Raw genomic sequence first — 15,698 nt, 5'->3', positions numbered from 1 at the left:
CTCCAGCCAATACCTCCAATAAAGGAAGGTAACGTATAAAAAATTATCAATCAGAATATTACTCCCAATCAATGTGATGATAAAGGAAGGTTTTTCTCTCTTTTCACGGGATCTAAATTGAAAGGAGGTGTATAATAAGTAAATATGGGAGGTGTGTTTTGTAAAATTTAAGGGTGTTGCTAGGTGCACCCAGCATTATTGCTGGTGCACTCAACACTTAACATGAAAAGACAAAAATATTCCTGTATATTTTTTAAAATATTTTTGTGCATCCAGCACATTCAGGTTGGTCCGCATATGTAATGAGTTGATCCACAATTGATATAGATGATCTGCAAGCTTCTTACGGATCAAGTTGATCCACAAGTGACTTACAGATCAACTTGATCCGTAAGAAGCTTGCGAATCAACATGATCCGCAAGTAGACTTTTAAAACTTACGGATCAAGTTGATCCGTAAGTCTTTTACGGATCAAGCTAATCCGCAAGTTGATTTTTAAGACTTACGGATTAAGTTGATCCATAAGTCTTTTACGGATCAAGTTGGTCCGTAAATCTTTTACTTCAACTTGATCCGCAAGTTTCTTACGGATCAAATTAATCCACAAGTTGATTTTTAAGACTTACGGATCAACTTGATCCGTAAGTCATTTGCGGGCATTGTAACTGAGTTGTTAAATACAAAATGAGTGTTTGAGCATGTGTTATCTTTCTCTAATGTGTGCTGCACTTGTATTCCTTCATGGTTTTGAGGATCTTCTTGTATTAGAGAAGATGTTGGGTATCCGTATGAGCATTGTAGTGAGTTATAAATAGCACTATATAGTGGCAATATAGCAGAGTAGGGGAGTGAAGTGGTCCTAGGCAGCTACAGAATTCAAACAGCAGAGCGGTTTTCAATTGGGATCATAGCGGCTTTTCTCATACTATAGTAGTGCTACCATGATATACGTGACCATCTTTCAGTTTTTGACTTCATTTAGATTTCCCAATACAAATTCTGCTAATTTTTATCAAATTTGTTGTGCTCTTTGTCTTCATTTTTTGACTTCATAATTTACTAGTGTGTGTGAAAAGTATGACATTATTTATCATGAATTTCCATAACTTTGATTTCTTTTTTTGTTCGAGTATTTGTGTAGTATAATTATATAGTTTGTATTATAATTTAACCCGCTTCCATAATCTTGCTTTAGCATCTTTAAAGCTGGCCACTATGCGCTGCTACAAGATTGATGTGTGTGTGTCTATATATATATATATATATATCTTAAATAAATGTGCTTCCTCTATGGTGGTTGTGGGAGAGGCTGGGTCCGATTTCTGTTTGAAATTTGAATAGTTCATAGCATTTTCAAGATTTCTGTTTACTGTGAGAGGAAATCCTGAAGGATGATAATGCTTATGTTTACATCTTCCCAAGTTATGTATCTGTGTTATAGTTGTTATGTCATGCAAATCTATGCTGATATGGCTGTTTCATGAAGTGAAGTGGAACACGGATTATTGTTATGTTGAAGCCAATGTAGCTTGCTTGTAAAAGTCCTAGAGTGGGTAATAAGGTTGAAGTTATCATACGGTTTGAGTTTATTAAAGAAATAAAAAGTGCATTTTTTACCCAAAATTTTCTTTCTGGGGTTGATGGGTCTTTCAGTAGATAGAGATAGAGAGTATGCTGAACAAAGTTTTTAGGAAACCATCCGCCTCTTTTACTTTTTTTAGATTCTTTAATATAGTTACATTATTGGAAACTGATATATTCGGTTCACAATGAACAAAAATATTGGATTAGCTATTCTACTTTATTTTATGATATACAGTTATATTTGAGTTTTAGTTGTAGAAAGTCGAATGAATGGGGTATGGGAGGCAATGCTTGTGCTTGTATCTGCAGAATTATGTGGCAAAAGAGGACAGAAAGAAAGAATTATCTGCAAATTTTATTTGAACTTGAAATATCTCATTCTCATCACTATTTGTAATGCAATTTTGAGTTGCAGGTTTGCACCCAGCAGTCTTGGAAACACCCTTATGGAGTTGGACACCTGGTAGCTGGATTAGATGAATCAGGAGCTCACCTCTATTACAACTGTCCCAGTGGAAACTATTTTGAATATCAGGCTTTTGCTATTGGGTCTCGCTCTCAAGCTGCAAAGACATATTTGGAACGCAAGTTTGAGAATTTCGTGGGTTCTTCATTAGAAGATCTGATCAAAGATGCACTTATTGCAACTAGGGAGTCCTTGCAAGCTTAAAAACTCAGGAGTGCTGTGTGCACCATTGCTGTGGTTGGAGTTGGTGAGCCATTCCACATTTTGGATCAGGAAACTGTTCAACAGTTGATTGATACTTTTGAGATTGTGAGGGAGGAAGAAGCCGCACCAGCTGAAGAAGAAGCTCAGCCAGCAGCCGAACAGGATGCTCCCACAGATCAGGGTGCTGCTGCTGTAGACCAAGGTGGTTCTCCTATGGACATCTGATAAATTAAAATTAAGTACTAGAGGTGTTGAATACCGATATTTAAAGATGAGTAGGTTTCATGTGTCATGGGGCAACATATCTCTTTGATGGATTTTCTTTCCTGAATCTTGTTTGTTTCTGCAATTCATCCATGCCTGATCATTGTATACGATTTTATAGCAATAGATACACCATAGCTATCAGCTAGCTTATTTGCCTCTCTCATGACATGCACAAATTATGAAACTGAAATTTGCTACCCATTGCTTTGATTTCCTCCACTAAATCAACAAAAGGATGATTATTTGAACTACGTTTTAAACTCGTGCAATGTACTGTTTGTTTAAATTATATAATTTTATATATTTATATTTATTATTTACTATTTATATTTATATATATATATATATACACACTAATAAAACGAATCTTTATAAGATTTAGTAACATATTATATTAAAATTGAGTAAAATAATTAATTATATGTTTAATTGATTAGAAGTTGTCTTAAAAAATATTAATGAAATTTATTATAATTTATTTTTAAATTTATATGTATATAAATAAAATATAAGTCAAAAAGCCTATTGAAACTTATTATGCTCTTTGTGCTTTGGTTCTTTTTTAACAGTGGTGTAATACATATATTAGATGTATAAATAAAAAATATAATAAACATAAACTTTATAATCATTTAATGTTTAGTGTTTAATTTGCTATTGTAATTATTATTTTAACATTTATTTGAATTTTGTATGATTATCAATGTTTTAAATGTATTTATTGCCAACAAAATATTGTTTTTGAGAGAAAAATATTTATTTAAAATTCGTCAAAATAGTGTATTTTTATTTATTACATATATTGTTAATTAGTTTGAAATGTTAGTTTTAAACATTTTGAACAAATAATTAATATTTATTATTTTATTATTTTTTTTTAAAAATCATTTTAAAATGATTGGTATTATAATGATTATTATTATTATATTTTGTAGGCTTAATTACTATTTTAGTTTCTAAATTTAAGATATGTGTTTTATTTAGTCCCTCAAAATCTAAAAATATATTTTTTACTCCTTAAATCTTAATGCCATGAATAATGTGTATAATGGAAAGAAGAGACACAGGCATAAGACACATTTTAGTTAAGGAATTGTTGAAGAAGGATATATGATTTCTTTGGAGTTTATAGGATCTGAGAGAAACTTAACGAACCCTCTCACTAAAAGTTTGACACAAAAATTAGTTTTTGAAACATCAAGAAAGAAGAGGCTTAAGCCTTTATGTTGAGGTTGAGCATTGTGGTGCTCTTAATGATTCCATAGCCCTTTGTGGTGGTGCTTTTGAGATGCATTTGATGGATTCACCTACTATGAAAGACTTTAGTTGTCTTTCTAGAACACTCATGAGTACCCAAGGTGTGCACATGGCCATTCAAAGTGATTGGTTCTATTCTCGCCGAAATCACAGATTTTTAAGGTAAAAGCATGTGTGGTGAGGGTCTCAATTGAAGGCTTAGTAGTTCAAGGGTAATTCACTACCTAGAAAAAATTGTTGCCTCACTTCAATATGTATCAATTCAATGATACTGATGCTTAAGTGTTAATCTTTATTTTGCCTAAATTTTCTTTTGTTTTATTACAGATTTGCCATTGGTGAGAGATGGTTGGACAATGGCAAACTGCAGGTTTCGTTCTGTTACCATTTGGCTACCCCACATCAGTGAAAAAAGATCAAAACTATTTTTATTATTTATATTTCTGTTTTGTTGTTTTTAATGATTTAGATTCTAATAATAAGTTTTGATCTACTCTTATCTTTTGCTCCCTTGTTTGTTTTTTAGGGATTGGGGGTTTTGAGGAGTTAGTAGGACACAAATTCTCTTCTCTTCTATATTTGACAGCTATATTTTCCTCTCTTTTCTGGTTTGTTTGTACTACTACTCATTATTTTCTAACAAGATCTTTGGCAATAACTTTTTTACCTTTAGAGAACACAACCCAAGTTTTGCATGGCCTATCATCCCGAAATAGATAACCAAACATAAAATTTTAACCTTTCTTTCGTGGTTTCATGGGTGACTATCCTTAGAGATGGTACTCATTCCTCCACCTGGTGGAAAATTAGTACAACATCTTTAAACACTTTACATTTGAGATATCTTCTTTTGAAGCCTTTTATGCATGGTTGCAACCCTCCCTCCATTCTTGACTACATCACATTCAAGGCATTGTTTCTCTTCATGTTGTCGATTATTCCCTACAACAGAGAAAACATATCATCACCTAACTAAAGTTGAACCTTGGTTGCTCTAGACAACAAATAGAAGCCTAAGTTAACAAAAGAATGAAGGACATTACCTTTTAAAGTAAACGATTTGGTCTTACTCAAATTCCAACTAAATATATATCATCAAAAATACCCTCACATCTCTTCTCAGAAGATGGCTCACTAATTCCATGACCCATTCCAAGTCACTCAGCAAGTTGGAGTCATTTGAAGGATCTAAATTCAAATCCACCAAGCTAAATTATCTATGATTGATTGATTACTTTCTCTCTTTAATTTTCTTATTCTAACCAAGCAATAACATAAAAGTATTTTTTTTTTCTTTCTCAATGATCTATTTTCTATTATAAAGGATAATTCTTACCGTGGCTCCCCCTAATTTTTCGTTGAAGCTCTGTCATTGTCGAAGAAGATATGAAAATAGTACATGGACTAAAAGAGATCATTTTTGAGTATAGGAACTAAAAGGAAAAGTTTGTGTAATTATAAAGCTGAGTAATTTTTCCAGAAATAAATAAATGATAATAATAACTCTATCGTTAACTCTTCAACCTTACATGAATATTTAATAACAAGATTAAGACGACGACCACGACAAAGTCTTGATCATCATTTTTTTAATCTTTTTTTCATTTCTTTTCTTGCAAGAAACAAGAAACAAGATACAATTTGCGAGCTTACTTCGAGCTTTTTGGTTCACTAGCTATCAAAGACAACTACATGGACTAAGTCTAAAAAGAGGATGCAGGTGCAGGGTGCTTCACATATACGCGGGAATTAGGAAACTACGCATCTGCATGCTAACAAGTAGATGAAAACAAATGGTTAGATTAACAAGGAGATGAAATTACTTTTTGACTCACTTTTGTGTTTTAAGAGCAATCAAAAACCGTGAGTTGAATTCCAATACTTTTTGCATGCTTAACTTATTTATTTGATCTTCTTATTGTTTAAAAGTAGTTTTTTTTAGTCTCTGCGATTTACATTTTAATTATTTTTTAGTTCTTATAATTTAAAAGTAATATTTTTAATTTTTATAATTTTATTTTTATTTATTTTTAATCTCTATAATTTGAAAGTAATTTTTTTAGTCTTATAATTTGTATTTTAATTATCTTTTAGTTTTTACTATAAAAAAATATATAAAAATAATTAATTACAAATTAGTTATAAATTATCAATTATTTTTTTATTACGAATTATCTTGTGATAAATTAATTATGAATTACTTACTAATATTTTTGTAGTTAATTGTAATTGATAATATTATTTATATTTTAATGGTAAAAACTAAAAGAGAATTAAAATATAAAGTAAAGGGACTAAAAATACTACTTTTAAACTATAGGAATTAAAAGAGAATTAAAATATAAATTATAAAAACTAAAAAAAATCACTTCAAGATATAGAGACAAAAAAGCTTTCTAGTTAAGTTCTATCCACATATACCAACGGTAAATCAACATGACAATAAAACTAAACTCATGGGTATATATCTTATCTCATCCCGATTTTGATGAAAAAAACTTGCTTTAATTGAAGTTGGGATCAGATTTTTTCCTATTTGGGATAGCGGGATCCATTGCAGATATGGGTATGTCACTTTTCATTCCTTTCCCGTACCGATTATGTATATCTTTACAATTATTATTAATAATATATAGTTAAGTAAATAATATTGTAAGATTGATTGATTACTCCTATGGTATTAATTTGGTGTGTTCAGATTTGTATATGTAACATGCTACTGTGACCATTGGAAGGGAGAGATCCTTCCTTCCATGACGGTAATTAATGGCATCAAGTAGTTGTATGTAAGGATTTCTCCTTCTCCTCCATCTTTGCTCTCTTCCATAAATGGGAGATGGTGGAGTGAACCATGGTAAAACATTAAACATGATGGCACCATAGCAGAAGACGAAAGTGTCACTCTAATAACATGTTGGTAATTAGAATATAAAGGATACAAATCATATGCTAAGGACAAGTAATATGAGAGAAATGTAATTTCATAAAAACTCATAGATTGATTAAAAGATATAAAATTATGTACATTAATCTCTTATTAATATAGGACCCCTATAACTGACTTCTAACAGATAGATAACTGACCTATATTCTATTAAGAAAAAAGTCAAGTTGGATTTTTTTACAAAATAAATTACATTTAATTAAGATTTTATAAATGTTCATTTAGTTACAAATACTAATTAAACTTTAAGACATTTTTAAAAAATATTATAAACATGCATTTTATTCTCTCATAATCCACGTTCATCCTATTTTTCTTCTTTATCACTTTCTACCTTTTACACAGCATGTACCCTATTATGTAATTAATAATATCTATAACATAAATATATGTACAAAAAATTGAATGACTATTTAATATAATAAGTCTGAAAACTTTACACGTATACACTTCGAGACGAGTAATTTGAAAGTCAGCTCAAACTCATGTTAATCCAAAAGTTGAGTCTTTTGATATCTATGGTGGAGAATGGGCTTTTTTAAAATGACAATATTGTATTTCTTTCATTACTTGGAAAAAACTTGATGATATATTGAAGTGTAAGACCAAGTTGTGCAGGCCAATAATTAAATATCAGGCACGACAAAAATAACATAATATTTTCAAAAACTAAAGTATTAATTAACAAGAAAAACTAAAATTTAATTTATTTATTCAAATTCGAATATAAAATAGTTGTTTTTCTTTTTGAAATTACTATAAAAGAGTTGTTAAAGGACTAAAATAATTATGAAACTTAAGACCAAGTGAGCGGATATGACTTGTGAGATTATTTAGTTTTAACCAATAATCTCGGATTCTAATCCTATATGTAATTATGTTAAATTATAACTTTTTTGCACGATAAAAATAATTATGAAACTTTCTAACACAATTACTTCACCAGACTACTAGTTAATCTTAACAAAATTCAAGTATGTAACAAAAATATAAAATAGTTAAGAAAATTTCACAATAAATTGAAATAAAGCATGGTGCATTGCTGAGAAAACGTGGTGTCTCCGCGTCGGTTTCACTGTGTTAGTAATAATAATGGGATGATGAATTAAATGCAAAAGGCCCACAAATAAACGAAGTGTCAAACGGACCAAATGATTGAATCGTCTTCAACGGAATTGAAAACGTTGATAAAACGAAAAGGAAGTCGTTGAGAGTTAAGACGCGTTTATAGTAAAGTTTAGTCCCAAGTCTTCGTAATAATCAATGAAATATAATGAGGTCGTCAAATTATATGATTCTTTAAACTAATTAAGGCACCTTAAAAAATAATTTTATTAATTACATTAAATCTGTAAATTTCAAAGAATCTGTGCCTGCCACGGATGAGTACACAGCTGTCCAAGAAAGCTTGCAAAAGAAAGCTAGAAATGAAACATTGAACTCGTGTCTGCAATGGATGAATGTAAGACTAATCGAGGAACCTTGGAAAGAAAGATAGAGAAAAAGTAAAATTGTGCGAAGGAATGAATTGCATTCAATTGAAAACATTACACATAGCAATTGGATGTTACAATTTATATAGTTAGTTGTGATAATAATTAACTCTCACCTACTATGTTAACTCTAGATACAAGTTTTCTAACTCAAGTTAGGAATAGATATCAAACATTCATAGCTTGGAAAATAGAAATTAAAAAGTACAAAGCATTAAAGTCTTTATGTATATGTTTGTTAACTGACTTGCAGAAGTGATGTGATCCTTATTAGGAGCAGATTGTTTGGTACAGGTCAAGGAATCAAATGATGCTACTTTTAGAGATTAAAGATAAGTCAAGGGTAAACACCACAAGGGTTCAACCTTGATAAGTCCGAGATTAGTTCAACAAAAAATCCAAAGAGAAGCTCTCACAAAATACACACTTATTTTCTCAATATGCCAAAAGTTTCTTTTCTTCAAAAATGAGTCAATATATACACCGTAGATGAGGTACAGCTTAAAAAGACACCAATTTATTTAATTAAAGTTAAAAAATAGAAAATATTCAATATGGGCCTTCAAATTATTTTGGGCCTTCAGCAATCAAGATTCTTGGGAGTGCCTCTAGGCCTTCGTCCTTCTCCACTTAGGCCTTGTCAAGTATGATTGCTACCATTTGTTGGAGGGTATTCTCTAACTATTTGATCTTACTCTTGGGCATAGATCCATGTATTTAGGCAGTTTTGGGACTCTCATCAAGAAGGAATGGAAAGCAATTTCACAAGGCCATTCAACATCTAATCTCAAACTCTGTGACAGTCAATTTCAATGTGCTTTGTCCTTTCATAAAACATAGGATTTACAACTATATGAAGAGTTGATTTGTTATCACAATACAAGGTAGTAGGCTTCTAGAAATCAACTTTAAACTCTTCCAGCAAACAGGTGAGTCATTGTATCTCACAAGTAGCACTTGCTAGAGCCCGATTCTTAGCCTATGATGAACTTTTGGACACAATGGCTTGCTTCTTGGATTTCCACGAGATAAATGAATCACCAATGTATATTGCATAGCCAATGATAGATCTTTTGGTGTCAATGCAACCTGCCCAATCTAAATCACTAAAGCCTTTTAAATGAATATTACTTGCAACAGAAAGAGAGATCCCTACCCCTGGAGTTCCCTTGAGGTATCTAAGAATTCGCAAAATAACCCATTAATGAGCTGAGGTAGGAGTAGTAACAAATTGGCTTAGGAATTGCACAACATAAGTAATATATGGCCTTGTGTTGGTTAAGTAGATTAACTTGCCAATTAATCTTCTAAAAAAGGAAGCATCTTCCATTGAAATAAGAGTTCCTGAATGTTGATGCAGCTTGGTAGTATAATTAGAAGGAGTAGATATTGGCTTAGATCCAAGCATCCCAACATCACTCAAAATGTCCAATGCATATTTTCTCTGGCACAGGTTGATACCAATAGATTTTCTGGCTGCTTCGAAGCCTAAAAAATACCTTGGATCACCTAAGTCCTTTATCTTGAAAGCATTGTCCAATAGTTGTGTAATGCTTTGAATCTCAGCTAGATCATTACCCGATAAGACAATGTCATCTACATAGACCAGCAGAGCAGTGATTGTCTTGTAACCATGTTTAAGAAACAATGAATGATCAGAAGCACACTGTTTGAATCCATGTGAAATCAAGAAAGATGATAGCCTGACATACCACTACCTACTAGCTTGTTTCAGGCCATACAAAGACCTTTGAAGTTTGCAAACTTGCCTTGGTTTTGCCACTTGCATGCCTTGAAGAAGAGTCATGTACACCTCTTCATTTAGATCACCATGTAAGAAAGCATTGTTCACATCCAATTTCTTAAAATACCACTGATTGATAGCAGCTAAGGCCAATAAGAGTCTTATTATGGTTAATTTTGCTACAAGGGAAAAGGTATTTAGATAGTCTTGTCCTTCCACTTAAGTGTAGCCCTTAGTTACCAACCTTGCCTTGTATCTCTCTATGGACCCATCTGATCTATGTTTGATCTTATAAACCCACTTACAGTTAATAGCATTCTTGTGTTGAGGAAAATCAATGAGAACCCAAGTATTATTAAGTTCCAATGCTTTAATCTATGTATTCATTACTTCAACCCATACATTATCCTTAGAAGCTTTACTATAGGACTGAGGCTCAACATTTTGTGTAATAGATAAAATGACATTGTGATAAGAGGGAGATAATTTTTTTGTAAGAAAGAACAAAACTAAGAGAATAAGGATTAGTACCTGTAGAGTGACTAGCAGCATTTGAGGATGGGTATACGATATAGAAATCCCAATATTTGCTTGGCCTACGTATTTGTGTCACAAATTTTCTAGTTTTTTGAGTAGGTTGTTCTGAAGTTGAAGGATCAAAATTATTATCATTGCACATAGGCATGTTATGATCAGTCAGTGATTCATCAAATTGATCAATATAATGAGATGAAGGGGTAGGAAGGACAGTAACAACATCAAGTTTACCCTGATCAGTGAATGGAAAGTAGTCCTCATAAAAAATCACATTTCTAGAAACAGAAATACTTATAGTTTTGAGATCAAAAGTAACAAATCCTTTTGTATTTGGTTTGAGACCCAAAAAGACAGAAGTTACAGTTCTTGGTTCTAGTTTCCTTCTATTGGCTTCCAAGGTGCTAGAAAAACACAAACAACCAAATACCTTCAAAGACTCATTATCATAAATAGTTCCATGTAGTTTTTCAAAGGGGGTTTTATTGTCAAGAAAAGGAAAGGGCATACAATTGATAAGAACAATAGCATGAATGAAAGCATAAGACCAGAAAATATTAGGAAGGTTTGATTGAAATAATAAGGATCGAGTCACATTGAGTAATTGTTGATGTTTCATTTCAACAATCACATTTTGTTGAGGGGTTTCAATACATGAAGTTTTGTGTATAATTCCAGCATCATCATAGAATTGTTTCATAATAAATTTTCAGATCTAATCATTTTGACTTTTAATTCAAATTGCCTTTCAACATTAGCAATAAAACTCTTTAAATGTGATTGTGTCTGTACCTTAGAATGCATGAGAAAAACCAAAACAAACCTCGAATGATCATCTACTATGGTAAGGAAATACTTGTGACCATTTAATGAAGTCACATTACAAGGACCCTATATGTCCACATGTATAAGAGCAAAAGCACAAGAGGAATGAGAATCATTGCTAAGAAATGACAGTTTTTTCTATTTTGATTGATGACAAGTTTCACACATAAATTCATTATCTGTTGTAAGCTTAGGATAACATTCTTTTAATAACAACATTCTTTCAAAAGAAGGATGACCAAGTCTAAAATGCCACAAATCTATGGGTGTTTTATTACATGAAAAGGCTAAAACACTAGAGATAATAGGACAAATTGAATCAGGATTGTACTCAGACTTGACAGGAGACATCTTGAGTTTGTAAAAGCCTTCCTTCATATTCAACTGTACCCATCCTGACATGATCTGTGGCTCCTGAGTCAAGGATACACTTATCTTGACTATTCTTGCTTACACTACAAGTAATGGATAATATACTACCTTTATTGTTGATTGTACCCATTTGATTCACTTGTGAATTGTTGTGTGTTGTCCCTTGCTACTACAGTAATGCCATTAAAGCTTTGTACTGCTAAGGAGTTAACCTTACATCTTCATTCTGTGCATCTTGATTTTGATTTAGAGTTGAGTTGTCACCTTCTTCTTTCATAGCATTGACATTATTGATGTTTGAGCTTTGAGAATTATGGAGCCTATGTCCAAGTGGATAACCATGCTTCTAGTAACACTCGTCAACAATGTGGTTATTAAGACCATAATGTGTACAAATCTTCTTTGTTTTTCCTCCCGAGTTCCCTCTACCAGAATTGCCTTGATTGTCTTTTCCTCCTCTATAAGTATAATTTTGAGGGAAACCATTTTTCCTATAACAGCTATCAATGGTGTGATTGACTTTGCCACAGTAAGTGCAAGAAAATCCTGAGTTTGATGAGTTAGTGCTTGTTGCATTGATCAGACTAGTCCCTTCTATTGTTTCACAGCTATTGATCTGCCTTTCTTGTTAAGCAACATATGAGAAAACTTTGGCAATGCTTGGTAATGGATCCATCATCAATACATTGGACCTAATAATGCTGAATTGATCATTCAAGCCTTTAAGGAACTGCATAACACCATCTTGCTACTTTCTTTCAATAACACTGGTCAAAGCATCACACACACTTTGGATTACATGAGCACATTGGGTCAGGCCTGTAACTCTCCAATTCATCCCAAATAACACGCAATTTTGTAAAATAGTCAATTATGGTTTGATCACCTTGTTTAATGGAAGCCATATCTTGTTGTAATTCTAAAATTCTCATCAAATCTCCTTGTGAATACCTCAATTTCAAATCCTTCCATACGTCTCATGCATTATCCATTCAAAGGATGCTATGTTTGATTGAAGGTGAGACTAAATGAACTAGCCATGAAACCATCATGTTATTGCATCTTCTCCAAGTTGCATGAAGAGGATGACTTGATGGATGTTCCTGTATTGATCCATCAACAAACTTTACCTTATTATTTGCACATAATGTAGTAAGCATCAAACGACTCCAAGAATTGTAATATGTTGAATCAAGAACTAGATAAACAAGTGTGATTGCAGGATTTTCTCCTGGGTGAAGGTAGTATGGATTGTGAACATTTGATGATAGATCTTGTGGTGATGAATCGCTGGCCATGATGAGCGAATCAAAACAAAAAGATAGAAGATACAAGAACAGAGAGTTGCGCAACAGAGTTGTTTAATGGAAGAGCTCTAATACCATCAAAGAACATGTGCCTGCCACGGATAAGTGCAGTGTTGTTCAAGAAAGCTAGAAATGAAACATAGAATTCGTGAATGTCATGGATGGATGCAAGGCTAATTGAGGAACCTTGGAAAGAAAGCTAGAGAGAAAGTAAAATTGTGTGAAGGAATGAATTGCATTCAATTGAAAAAATTACACATAATTGTTGTTGGTTGTTAGAGTTGATATGGTTAGTTGTGATAATAACTAACTCTCAACTAATTATGCTAACTCTTGATACAAGATTTCTAACTCTAGTCATAGACTTAACCAATGCTAAGAAAACTATCTATATTTTAATTTTAAAATTATTTTTTATTATCTCTCTATTCACTTAATTATTTTTTATTAATATTTAAAGAAAGAATAATTAAATAAGAATATATAAGAAAAAAATAATTAATACATTCAGAAATTAGAAAAATATCCTATAAAAAAGAAATATATAAATTTCTAAAAAAAGTCTTATAATTTAATTGAAAAAATTATTAATTAGAGTATTTTTAAGATAATTTTTTTGGTTATTTTTATGAATTCTTTGGTGAATTTAATTGGCATATATTGTTAGTATCTATATTTTTTAAAAAAGTTTAAATTTTATTTTATATTATCTATAAAGTCATACATATATACTATCATAAATTATGGTTGGTTTATAGTGCAATTTTTTTTACACTAACTGTATGTAATAACTAAATTCCTTTTTGTAACAATTTTTTTTTTATAAATTGATATACTCCACTGAAGACAATTTTCTAGTTAGCTTCCGGGAAATTTTCATCTGCGCGTGTAAAACAATGTAAGGCGCTTTCAGTTTTATTCCTAGTTATTTAATGAAAAGTGGGGAGTAATCAGCAAAAAAGAATTTAATGAAAAGTGGAAAGTTTTGGCCACAAAAAGACTTCACTGTCATTACAGTTACACTTGACAAAGGGACATTCACATCATGTAGAAGACACGTCACATATAACATCATGAAATAAAAAAAATTTAAGGGTAATTTCATTCATATATTAATAAAAGACTATTGATTATATTTTTTAAAATATTATTCACAAGCTTATTGCATAATTTTTGTAACCTTACTGCATCATTCGCAATTTTTTTTTATAAATAATAGCACCCTATGCTATTTATGACTTTTATCTGAATTAAATCTATCACTCTCAAATATATATTTAAGATATTCTTTAAATTTCAAGTGAAAGTATTAAATAAAATTTTTGAAACATTCTTTTACATTAAATATTCTTTTTTTTTATTAAATATTGCTTATTTATTGGTCAATCTTTTTTTTTGACCTAATTACTTTTTCAATCCCGTAAGTTGTATCATTTGTCTCTATTATTTTTAATTTTATGTTTAGTTCTTATCGTTTCTAATTATTTAAGTCCACAAATTCTCTGCAATAATTAAAAGAACATAACGAAAGTGGGATCCATATTAATTATAATAGATAATCAAAGGAAAAATACCAAAAAAATATTTAAAGAAAATACGATGTAGTAAATGTAACGAAGAGATTTTTTGCTTTTCATAGCTTTTATTTAAATATTTTGTGTATTTTTTCATTGTTAATTTATACAAACCGACGTTACATCACATTTTTATTACACTCCCATTGATTATTAGATAGAATTTAAGATAAGCAACTTAATTTTAACAATTAGAATATTATGAAGATCAAACATGAACAATTTAAACAAAAAAAAATTACATGTAAACTAAAAAAAAATGTTTCTACTTATTTTTAAAGGAGAAAATAGGCTATGCACTAGTATTATTTTATAATTTTTCATTTTATCTAAATTAAATCTACCACTTTTATGTAAAAATATTTTTTTACAAAAATCACTCCAAGATATTTTCAAGATATTCTTTGAGTTCCAAGTAAAAGTATTAAACAAAACATTATTTTACATTAAATGTCGTATTTTTATTAAATATTAACTGTTTATTGGTCAATTCTATTTAATTTTGACCTAATTACTATTTCAATCCCGTAAGTCTTGCTTATAAAAAAAATCCATAAATAAATATATGATTTGTCTCTTATATTTAAATTTATTGTATTTAGTTCTTATCGTTTCGTAATTATTTAAATTAAGTCTCTGACTACAAATTCTCAGCAATAATTAACAAATGTAACGAAAATCTGATCAATATTAGACGAACACAAATTGAAAAACAAAAAAATATTTAGACGAAAATAACATGTAAAAAATATAACGGATGGCAATTTTTTTTTTCTCAATTTTATTTAAACATTTTGATTTCCGTTGCTAATCTATATCAACCGCTGCTACACCGTACTCCCACTATTTAATTAGTAGATATATAAAATTTAAAATAAACGACTTAACTTTAACAACTAAAAAATTACGAAGAACAAGCACGAACAAATTAAACAAAATTTGAAAATTACATATAAACCAAAATACAACAACAAAGTTACAAAGGCTCTACTTACTACAAGTATTCTTAAAGTTAAACAAAATTAATTTTGAACTATTTTAATCTCAATCAAAGTCACATGAGGACAAAAAGAATTAAATTTCTTTTGATTTGTTAAATCATGATTACGTTCCGTTAAGGCACGGA

The 15,698-nt window shown here is 30.7% G+C and overlaps 1 pseudogene; it reads left to right on the top strand.

Moving 5' to 3' along the window:
* Positions 1-1,988: 1,988 nt before the first annotated feature.
* Positions 1,989-2,725, top strand: LOC100786525 (proteasome subunit alpha type-1-B-like; annotated as a pseudogene).
* Positions 2,726-15,698: the final 12,973 nt, after the last annotated feature.

The sequence above is a fragment of the Glycine max genome, chromosome 13 (assembly GCF_000004515.6).
Source record: "Glycine max cultivar Williams 82 chromosome 13, Glycine_max_v4.0, whole genome shotgun sequence".
NCBI classification, from domain to species: domain Eukaryota; kingdom Viridiplantae; phylum Streptophyta; class Magnoliopsida; order Fabales; family Fabaceae; genus Glycine; species Glycine max.
The sequence above is the reverse complement of the archived record's forward strand: the minus strand, read 5'-3'. Positions and strand labels throughout refer to the sequence as shown.